Below are 10,737 nucleotides of genomic sequence, written 5' to 3' on the forward strand. Positions count from 1 at the left end.
TCTCTCTCTGTGTTGCTTCCACTCTCATCCTCCTCTTTTTTGCAACTTTTTTTTTCCAGCTGCTGCCCTTCTGATTTTACTTTCTCTGGAAAACCTAATCCAGGGACAGCAGGGCCTTAGCAGAAGCCCAGCTGTATCCAAAGGAGTTGGCCCCACTGAAAGATGCAAACCAGCCCTCTAGGTTCAACCTGATATGATGGAAGTTTGTCCCCTTAAACATGTGGATTTTTTTGTACATATTCTCAAGCATATACTACCAAATTTGAATGAATTTAGAAAAGCTCTCTGATGTACTTGGAGACAAAATAGGGTTTGTTATCTTCCATAAGCAAAAAGCCAGATTGTCATGTCAGTCTTTGGGCAACCACACATATTACTGCTTCTGAAGGCCAGCCTTTTGCTTATGGTTCACATGGTTGGCTTTGGGGATAAGCTACAGAACTATATATATCATTTCCCACTTGTATGTAATTTTAGCTACTACACACTACACTTCTAAACCGAGTCCATCTTCTGACTCAACAGACAGCTTGTCTCTCAACTAGGGATGGGCAAATCTGTCAATTTTGGTTTATCAGTTTCTCATTTTTCCAGTCTTAAGTTTAGTTTGCTACATTTCCACATCAGTTTGCAATTTAAAAACAAAAACACAAGAGTCCTCATGAAAATTCAGCCCCATTTTTAGTGCACATTTCTCCTAACATACAGAATTTGTATGCAATTTTGACTAATATAAATTTTTATCAAAAAATTCTCCCTAATATTTTCATTAATATTCTGCACATTTGACCTTACTATACACATTTTTGCATACATCCTTTGGCTGGATAACTACATCACAATATTTGAAAAAGTGTGAATTTCAAAGGATAGTGATGTTTTGGCTTGTGTATTGTTTTGGGAAGTTTAAATTAGTTAGGTTCATGTTAAAAAGCAAGCAGAATGAGATTTCTCCTCCATTCGAACTCCCAACCAATGCTGAACTAAACTGCCAGGTCCCTATGCAACCTCAGCAAAGATGCCTTCCTCTACCTTCCCTTATACATTACTGGCATACATCACAGCTTACAGCACAATCCTAACCATCTCTACTCAGAAATGTGTCCTAGTGAATTCAATGGGGCTTATACCCAGGTAAGTGCAGGACTAGCTTCTGGGGTGGGCGAGCTGGGCAGTCACCCAGGGTGTCAAGGTGAGCGACGGGGGGGGGGGCAAGCTGAGCTCAGTGGCTGTTTTTTTAAATGTACTGTCTACAATAAGCTAGGGTGACAAAAAGACCCTCCAGCTTTGTACACATTTGCATGAGTCCTTGTAGGGGGCAGCAGCAGGGCCCCCAACAGTACACTTGAACTAGTCCCCATAAAATCTCTGGATGGTCCTACAAAGCTGACCACGAGGAGGATTGCCAAAGGCACTCCTTGCCCAGGGCACTATTTATCCTAGGGACAGCCCTGGGTAAGTGGGTTTAGGATTGCAGCCTTACTGACTATACAGCCACAAAAGTGGCTGCATACTATAGCCAGCATGGATTTTTCACATTCCGCAGTGTTAAATTAAATATACCCCCATGCCATTCTGCTGCTTCCCATAAACTCATTGCAAACCAAAACTTACAAAACTTAGTCCTGAATTCAGATACATTTGCTTAACAACCCTCAAAGTTTTCATGGTGATACAAAAAACACTCAGAGAGAATTTAGAGTTCAAAGTGTAAAACAAGAGGGGGGGGAATCCAGATCCCTCTTGGACTTTTTTCTGTCCATGGTCTCATAATTTGTTGAAATTAATTAAAAATCAGCCATGTTTACAGAGTACCTGTAATCCTACTACTGACCTTGTCCCATATTCTGACCTTTATATTCTGCAGTTTAAAAGTTAAAAGAATTCATGGCTGATTTTTAATTAATTTAAGAAAATTAACATTGACGTCTATGATAGTGCAGGCATGCTCAGTAAGAACCAACTGTCAGTGTTCTAAAAGCCAGACTCACAGCTGTTTGGTTTGGCTAATCAGGTGGCCACACCCATGCCAGACATTTATTCCACTTTAAATAGTCATGGCTTCTCCTAAAGAATCCTGGGCAGTGTAGTTTCTGAAGGGTGCTGAGAACTGGTGAGGAGGAGACTCCTATTCCCCTGACAGAGCTGCAGTGGCCCAAGTGGTTTAACAGTCAGCCCCTCTTCCCAGAGAATTCTGGTGACTGTAGCTCTGTGAGGGGAATAGGGTGTGTCCTAACAACTTTAAGCACCCTTCACAAATGACAATCCCCATGATTCTTTGAGGGAAGCCATGCTTGTTTAAAGTGGAATACATTTCTGGTGTGGATGTGTCCAGGGACAGCTTTGGATTAAATTTTGGTGGGAAAATACATGTTATATACATGCTATAGAATAAAAAGCTGGAGGAAACCTCAGAAAAAAATAATACCTTTAACAACATTTTCCTTTTGGAAAGGAAAGGAAACACGCTTTCCCTCTGTCCAGTGTCCACCCACCCAATCTCCTCTCCCCTCCCTGCCCCTCCCCTAGGCCAGTTTCACCGATCCTAAGCCTGATTGCACAGGATGAAATCCCATTGAATGCAATAAGCATGCAAATGATCAAATCTGCCCTTCTCTCCTCCTCCTATCCCTTCCCTGCTTCCTTCCCCTCCTCCTCCTTCCCTTCCCTTCTCCTCCCCTCTCCCACTCCCTTCTCTTTTCCCACCCACCTCTCCCCTTCCCCTCTCCCCTCCCTTCCTCCTCCTTTCCTCCCTCCAGCCCTCCCTCCCCCTTCTCCTATTCCCCCATACTCAGTTTCACCTATCCTTAGCATGATTGCACAGGAGTAAATCCCACTGAACTCAAGCATGGAAATGATTAAAAAAACTGCCTTTCTCCTCCCTCTCTCCTTCCCCTCCCTTCCCTCTCCTCTCCTTCCCCTCTCTTCTCCCCTCCTCTTCCATCTCCCTTCCTCCTCCCCTCTCCCTCTTCCCTCTTCCTTATCACCTGCCCACTCCAACCCTCCCTCCCCATCCCCCCACGGTTACTTCCACCTATCCTAAATATGATTGCAGGGGAGTAAATCCCATTGAACTCAATAAGCATGTAAATGATCAATCCATTCTCAGCAGACCTGCACAAGATCCTATGTCTTATCTTCTGGATTAAAAAGCAGAGAAATAATAGGCCAAAAAAACACAAACCCTTGTGGTTTAAGAACGTACCTATAGCCCACAGATATTTCTATCAAACTTTTAAAAGCAGGGAAATTGGGCAGCTATAGTGAATGCACCAGGGGAGCAGGAGACCTGACCTCCTCTCAGAGATATTGTACTGCCCTACAAATTTGTAAAAATGCAAACACAATTTAGGTTGGTCTTCCACAGTCCAATCCACTTGCTGTATAACTTGGAATAATTTGGTAACATGTGCCTCTGAGCAGATATGGGGATCCATAGTTATGACTTTGAGTTCCTCAGAGGAAAGATGGGATATAAATAAGACAGACAGACAGAATGCCTAACACTGAAACACTCCCTCCCCCATTAGTGCTGCAGTAGGGGTTCACAGCATCACCAGTATGGGATATGTTGCCTGGATAACTGCCTTTAAGGTAATTGCAGGGCTATGCGAGGGAGAGACAGAAATAAACCTTTTTCCCCAGGGCATTTTCCCAGTAGAGACTGGTCCATTAGGGCCAATGGAGCACTGCTCCACCAACCTCAGCCAATCCCCACTTGCCTGCCTTCTTATTTACAATTGGTCCAGGGTACTGGCTGTTGGCTACCTTCTTTTTTGTCTCAGTATGGTGTTTGTAGAACTCTGAGGGGGATTAGGACAAAACTAGAATTACCTGGCCCCGCCTGTCTTTGGCTCTTGCTCCACCTACTTTTGGTCACTCTGCCTTCTGTCCCACCAGTCCCAATGGGCATCAGCCACTACTGTGTTTCCCAACACCCCTAATTTAGTATTCAGATGTCAAACTGAGAGCAAGGAAACCTGCCATGTGGATGTGTCCTGTCTTATAATTAGTTTGCATCTAGATTTTTTAGCCATGTACTCAAAGAGCACATTCTAAATGACCATACCCTTCTGCTCTTCTTCATAGTTGAGAGCAGTTCAGCTGTTAAGAATTTGTTTCCTCTGGGAACTCTTAAAAGCTGCTGATCACAGCTGCAGGGTGTGTTCTTCTGTATCTGTAACACTTATTTCAGCTTCAGAAAATTTGGATCTAAAGATCCTCGAGCTCAGCACTGTGTCGATAACAGCATTATTTATCTCCTCTTTCCCTCTACTTAACATCAAGTGTTGGAGTACAGAGAAATCTCAGAGTGAACATTTTGGCAATGTGTGGACAAGGAAAAAAACACTTTGTTGTATATGCAATTCAGAACTAACACCATTTATATTTTGCATATATATAAATACACACACATATATAACTGAGCAAGGAGCATTTGAATCTGCCTGAAAGTAATGGAGAATATTTAACTCCATTGGCAAATCTTCCACTTTTTATCTTTTGCTGAAAAGCTTGTGTTCAGTTAGCTGGATGGCTGCTTTTCTTTTTTTTGTCTGAATCATCATAAAAATTATAAAGAAAAATAATAGTTTGGATGCATATATGCATTAGGAAACAATTAATTGGATCCAGACTATGGACATGTACACACTACTGGGTTAAAATGCAGCGAGGCCATTTTTTCTCACTGCAATTCAGTTTGAACTTGTGCGATGCTGTACACATCAGAATAGTGTGATATAATAATAATAATAATAATAATTTTATTTATTGGTCGCCTATCTGTCCAGGTTGACACTCTAGGCGACTTACAATAAAAAACAATACATCATATACAATATACAAAATAAAACACAGTCATAGTCAATTTAAAATCAGTTTCCAATTAAAACATCATAAAACTAACCCTCCCCAATCCCATAGGCCTGCCTGAATAGCCAGGTTTTTAAGGCTCGGCGAAAACCTGTCAGGGAGGGAGTATGTCGAAGATCAAGAGGAAGGGGGTTCCAGAGGGTGGGGGCCACAATCGAGAAAGCCCTCTCTCTGGTCCGCACCAGCCTAGCTATTTTAACTGGTGGGACCGAGAGAAGGTCTTGTGAGGCTGATCTTGTCAGGCGGCATAATTGGTGACTCTGGAGGCGCTCCTTCAGATAAACTGGGCCGAAACCGTGTAGGGTTTTAAAGGTCAATACCAACACCTTGAATTGGGCCCGGTAGACAACTGGTAGCCAGTGAAGATCCATTAACACTGGAGTGATGTGATCACGGCGACGGCTGTGCTTGATCAAGCGCGCTGCCGCATTCTGTACCAGCTGTAACTTCCGGACCGTTTTCAAGGGTAACCCCATGTAGAGCGCATTACAGTAGTCCAAGCGAGAGGAGACCAGGGCATGTATCACTTGTGGGAGTAGATGAACAGGAAGGTAGGGACGCAGCCTTTGTATCAGACGTAATTGATACCAAGCTGCCCAACTCACTGCTGACACCTGAGCCTCCATGGACAGCTGGGAGTCAAGAATGACCCCAAGGCTGCGGACCTGGTCTTTCAGGGGTAATCTCACCCCATTAAGCATCAGGTCCGTAATACCCAGCCTCCCTTTGTCTCCCACAAGCAACACCTCGGTCTTGTCAGGATTCAGCTTCAGCCTGTTCTCTCCCATCCATCCACTTACGGATTCCAGGCACTTGGACATGGTATCTACAGCCAACTCTGGTGAGGACTTAAATGAGAGATAGAGCTGAGTGTCATCCGCATATTGGTGACACTTCAGCCCAAAACTCCTGATGATGGCCCCCAGTGGTTTCACATAGATGTTAAACAGCATGGGAGAGAGGATAGAGCCCTGTGGTACTCCACAATTAAGAGACCAAGGGTCTGAAACCTCATCTCCCAAAGCTACCCTCTGGTGCCTATTTGAGAGATAGGAATGGAACCACTGTAAAACAGTGCCCCCCATTCCCAATCCCTCAAGGTGATCCAAAAGGATACCGTGGTCAATGGTATCGAAAGCCACTGAGAGATCTAGGAGGACGAGGAAGGTATACTCCCCCCTATCCAGCGCCCTCCTCATATCATCCACCAGAGCGACCAAGGCTGTTTCAGTTCCATGCCCAGTCCTGAAACCCGATTGGAATGGATCTAAATAATCCGTTTCCTCCAAGTGTGTCTGTAACTGTTTGGCCACCACTCGCTCAATCACCTTGCCCAAGAATGGTAAGTTAGATACTGGGCGGAAGTTATTCAGTTCTCGGGGATCCAAGGAGGGTTTCTTTAAGATGGGCTTTATCACCGCTTCCTTGAGGGCTAATGGCATTGCACCCTCTTTCAAGGATGCATTTACCATTGCCTTGATCCCTTCGCTCAGTCTCTCATTGCAGCTCATAACAAGCCACGAAGGGCAAGGATCAAACAGACAGGTGGTTGGCTTCACGGTACCGAGCACCTTGTCCACTTCCTCAGAGAGAAGAGGCTGAAACCGATCCCACCGGACCGGAATGCAACTGGCCGACCCTGGCCCACTACCTGTATCCACGGCGAGCGGAATCGTGCTCTTCAGGTGCTCGACTTTATCAGCAAAGTGTTTAGCAAAATTATCACAGGAGATGTACCAAAATCTCCTGCTCTGTTTACACACCAGTGGGTGAAGACAGGGCGGGGATGTCTTAGTCCAATGTGCATTACCTGGCTTATTTCTCTGTGTCTCTGCCCAGTGCATCGTCATCATGGTGCATGCACACAGATGTTTATTTACCTGTCTGCGTCCACCTTTATTTTTTCCATTGTGTTTATGTGATGTCCACTATTCCTTAAGTTCCACCTAGTTCTGCCATCAGAAATTTAGGATGACCCCCAGCAAATGTTTCAATTGGACCCACCTGGGATTTGCCACACATTGATTAAGCAAACAGTTTCCAAGTTGAAGTGAAGTTGGCTTGGGGAACACCACATCCAAACATACTCTTTTTAGAAGAAAATCAGAGATGCTGGTGGATCCTGGCTAGCATGTGTACCCAGACAAAAAAGCAAAAATGGGAATGTATTGGAGTCAGATTAACCAATAATGTGTAAACAGCCTGTTAGTTGTTAGGTCTCATGTTTTGCATGACTTAAGCCCCATTGATTTCAATAGGAACTAAATTCATCTAACTCAGTCATGATCCAACCCAATATTGCCTCTCTCCCTCTTTTCCAAGGAGGCTGGAGTTCCATCAGCCTCCATGGGGCCTGCTTGTTTAGGAGAAGAGAGCACTGACCGAAGATGTACAGTGTCTGGAAATCTTTGTTTACAGTTTGATTGTTTTCATGCTTAGAAACAGCAGCCAACATTGTACAGTGCTGGTCACAAGGCAGACCTTCCTGCTGATCTGTGAAGACCTCAAAGTCTAGCATGCTCTGAGCAATGCAGAACATCTGCTTCTGTGTAGTCACAAGCTTGTGGCATCTTCGATCTGAGCTATACATTTACAAGAAGTTGTCTTATACTGAGTGAACCATTGGTCCATCTAGCTCAGTACTGTTTAAACTGTCTGACAGAGAGGAATCTTTTCCAGTCATACCTGGAGGTTTAATGTATTGAACCTGGAACCTTCTGCATGCAAAGGATGTGCTCTGCCTACTGAGCTCTGGCCTTCCCCTGCAGAATAATCATATGGTACAGCTTTTTATGGATAGTACCTCTTTAAATGGGAGATTCTAGTCATGCTAGCATGGGAGATTTTAACATACATTTAAAAATGTAATTTCCACACCTGAACTGATATCATCCAAATCCGAGCTATGCTGCATAACTATTCTGAATGTGAAGACTGGCTCTGAAACAGTTCATAAAGTTAATTTTTCTGTCCCACACAGGTGAATCTTTGCAAATTCACATGAGTTCCAAAAGACGCAATCAAACATCCATAATATATACATATCCTACTATGTTCAATGGAGTATATTCTGAAACAGTATGGGCTGAAACACAGCCATCCTTTGAAATCCTCATATATCCAAATTTTGCAGTGCACTTCTCCAACCAAGCAGTGTTTACAAAAGCGCACATATTAGGGGAAAGTGTGTATAAAAATGAATATATTAGTGAAAATAAATGAATATGTGAGTAAAATAATATAATATACAAAATGCATTATAGTAGAAGAAATTTCTTATGTAAATGTATACAACAGTAAAACTGCACACAAAAATGTGTTTATCAGGGGAAATGTGCACTAAAATGCTGAAGAATTTTCATAAGGATTTAAAAAAAATATATTGCAAACTGCTGCAGAATGTGAAGAACTGAATTGGCAAAATGAGATACTGAGAGAATCAAAACTGACAGATCTTTCCATTCCTATTATTTACGAGCAGTTTTATTCAAAAAATAGAAGCCTGGCATGCTACTTTTGGATAAAAGCCCGTCTTTCACAAGTGGCTTGCTACTAGTCCACTGTAATTAATCCTGCATACGAAGAATAAACAAGACTTGACAGAGTGTGTGTGTTTTGCTGTGAATGAAACTGAGGTCCTTTCAAGTCCTTCCTTTGAAAGTTTATGTTTTTGACATTTGCTGCACATAACCTTTCATGTTTTAATTTTTAAAGTTTGTTTTTAATATGATTGTTTTATTGAATTGTCATATATTGCCTTGATCGTTCTGGAAAGCTGCCTAATCAGTCTTATAAATAACAAATACTATTTCAAACTACTTGTTATGTTTCTCTTTATCGGCTTCCACAGACCCTGAGTGTATAATCCATTTATTAATGTAAAACATTAATATAATACTGCTAACACATTTTTTTAAGGAGGGCTGCCCCAAAGGGTGCTGATGGATCCTTAGGGTAAACTGATGAGGCAGCCCACTTCCATTGAATCCTAGAGGAGTCCTGTGACTGACAGCAGAAGTGGCTACTGCTCAGCCCTAAAACCACACTGCTAACCTAACTTGCCAAAGCATAGCAGCATCCTGTTTCACTGCAGAGGTCCAATCTCTGGTTCTGCTCTTCATTTCCATAGGCAGGGTCCTTGCCATGCTTACAACCAAATAGCTAAATCACACAACAACTCCACACTTTTTTCTCCCGAATGCAGAAGCAGTTATCTCCCAGCCTGCCAATTCATAGCAACCAAACAAGGGAACGGAGCAGGAAGAGACAGGTGGACAATGAAAATAACTGAGAAAGAATGGAAGTGATAGGAAGATTGGGAAGCAGGAACAAGAAAAATGAAGATGCCATGGGAAAAAATGGGAGAAATAAGGAAATGCTCTCCATCCCAATATTATTTGGGGATGAGATTATTTGCCTAGAGTTGGGTACTGAGACTCCTGAGGTGACCAGGATTTGCCCACTGACAAAATAGCTATTTTCCTGTAAAATATGCTCAAGGTCCTATCTTTTGTGATGGTATACTAGGGGTTATGGGCAGCTCTTCACAAAATGGCTGCTCAAAAACTGCATCGCTGTTGCCTGTAATAACGAATCAGTGTTACATTCACAATACTGTCTTATAGAGTTGCCAGGTCAGAAGCATACCAAGCCCTGACATTTCAGGGGCAGGCCCTAGCGATGTCATGGAGGTGGCCCCTAGTGATGTCATTAGGAATGATGCATTAAGCATCAACCACAGTTGTTTGGAGCATACCACTCAAAAAAAAAAGCTGATTGGAAATTAATGTCCAGCTGAAGTGAAGGAATCATTACATCTCACTTGCTTAGGGAGCCTGGGTTAGGGACATTTAGTTTAGCCTACTTGCTTCTGGCAAGAAGGGTTTAAGTACCCTCAGGCCAAGCCAGTCACCAGAAGGCCACTGTAGGAAGAAGGGAGCCTTCACTGTTGTGGAGATGTTAGATGGGAGCACTCAGGAGTAAAAATGGATACCCCTGAAGGCTGCAATTCTAAACACACTTACTAAGGGACTAAGTACCATAGAACTCAACAGGACTTACTTCTGAGTAGATATGGTTAGGACTGTGCTGTTGGTAGGGCTTGACTCAGGATCCTCTGCTGCAATATCCATATCAAAGCAGGGTTGGCAACTCCTTGCCTGGAATGCCCTGCCTGCCTTTTAATGTGACTGCCCTAAACCTTTTTACAGACTTGACCCTTCACTGCAGAGCGAGGTTTGAGAAATGAGTAAGAGTTAAGAAGATTCTCTACCCTTTCCTGCCTATCCTGTGCGCTGCTATAAACTTACTTTGACAGCCAACCCAATTCCAGTGAGTAATAACTGACACAGAGAAAACACACATGGTTTAGTCTACCTTCACAGGCAGTAGATTGGGAACCACAGCAATTGAAGCCACACTTCCCAGTATGTGAATTCTCTTTTACCACTATTGGGCAAGAAACAAACCATCCTGCAAATAACAAGGTGCATCTTCGGTGGGTTTGAGGTTGAGCTCACCACATGCAACCACAGTTGTTGCTTCTATAGATGTAAGGGAGTAAGGTCAGAGGTAAATGAAATGAAAATAGAAAAACAAAAACAAAAGATAGTGATGATTTCCTAAATGCAATACCATACCAACCACATGAAGATTCCTATGAGTAAGACAGAAAACTCAGTATCCTACAACCAGTCAGGGTTCCTAACCAAAACTAAAAAAAATCTTGGCAGCCAGTCAGCCAAGATCACAGAAATCCCTATGCAGCACAACCTGACTCGGGGGCTGCAGTTACTGCACAATGCTGTGGCACCATTGCTGACATGAGTGAGCCCTCTCAACTCATAATGCCTCTGCTTTGAA

The sequence above is a fragment of the Rhineura floridana genome, chromosome 5 (genome assembly GCF_030035675.1).
Source record: "Rhineura floridana isolate rRhiFlo1 chromosome 5, rRhiFlo1.hap2, whole genome shotgun sequence".
Taxonomy (NCBI): domain Eukaryota; kingdom Metazoa; phylum Chordata; class Lepidosauria; order Squamata; family Rhineuridae; genus Rhineura; species Rhineura floridana.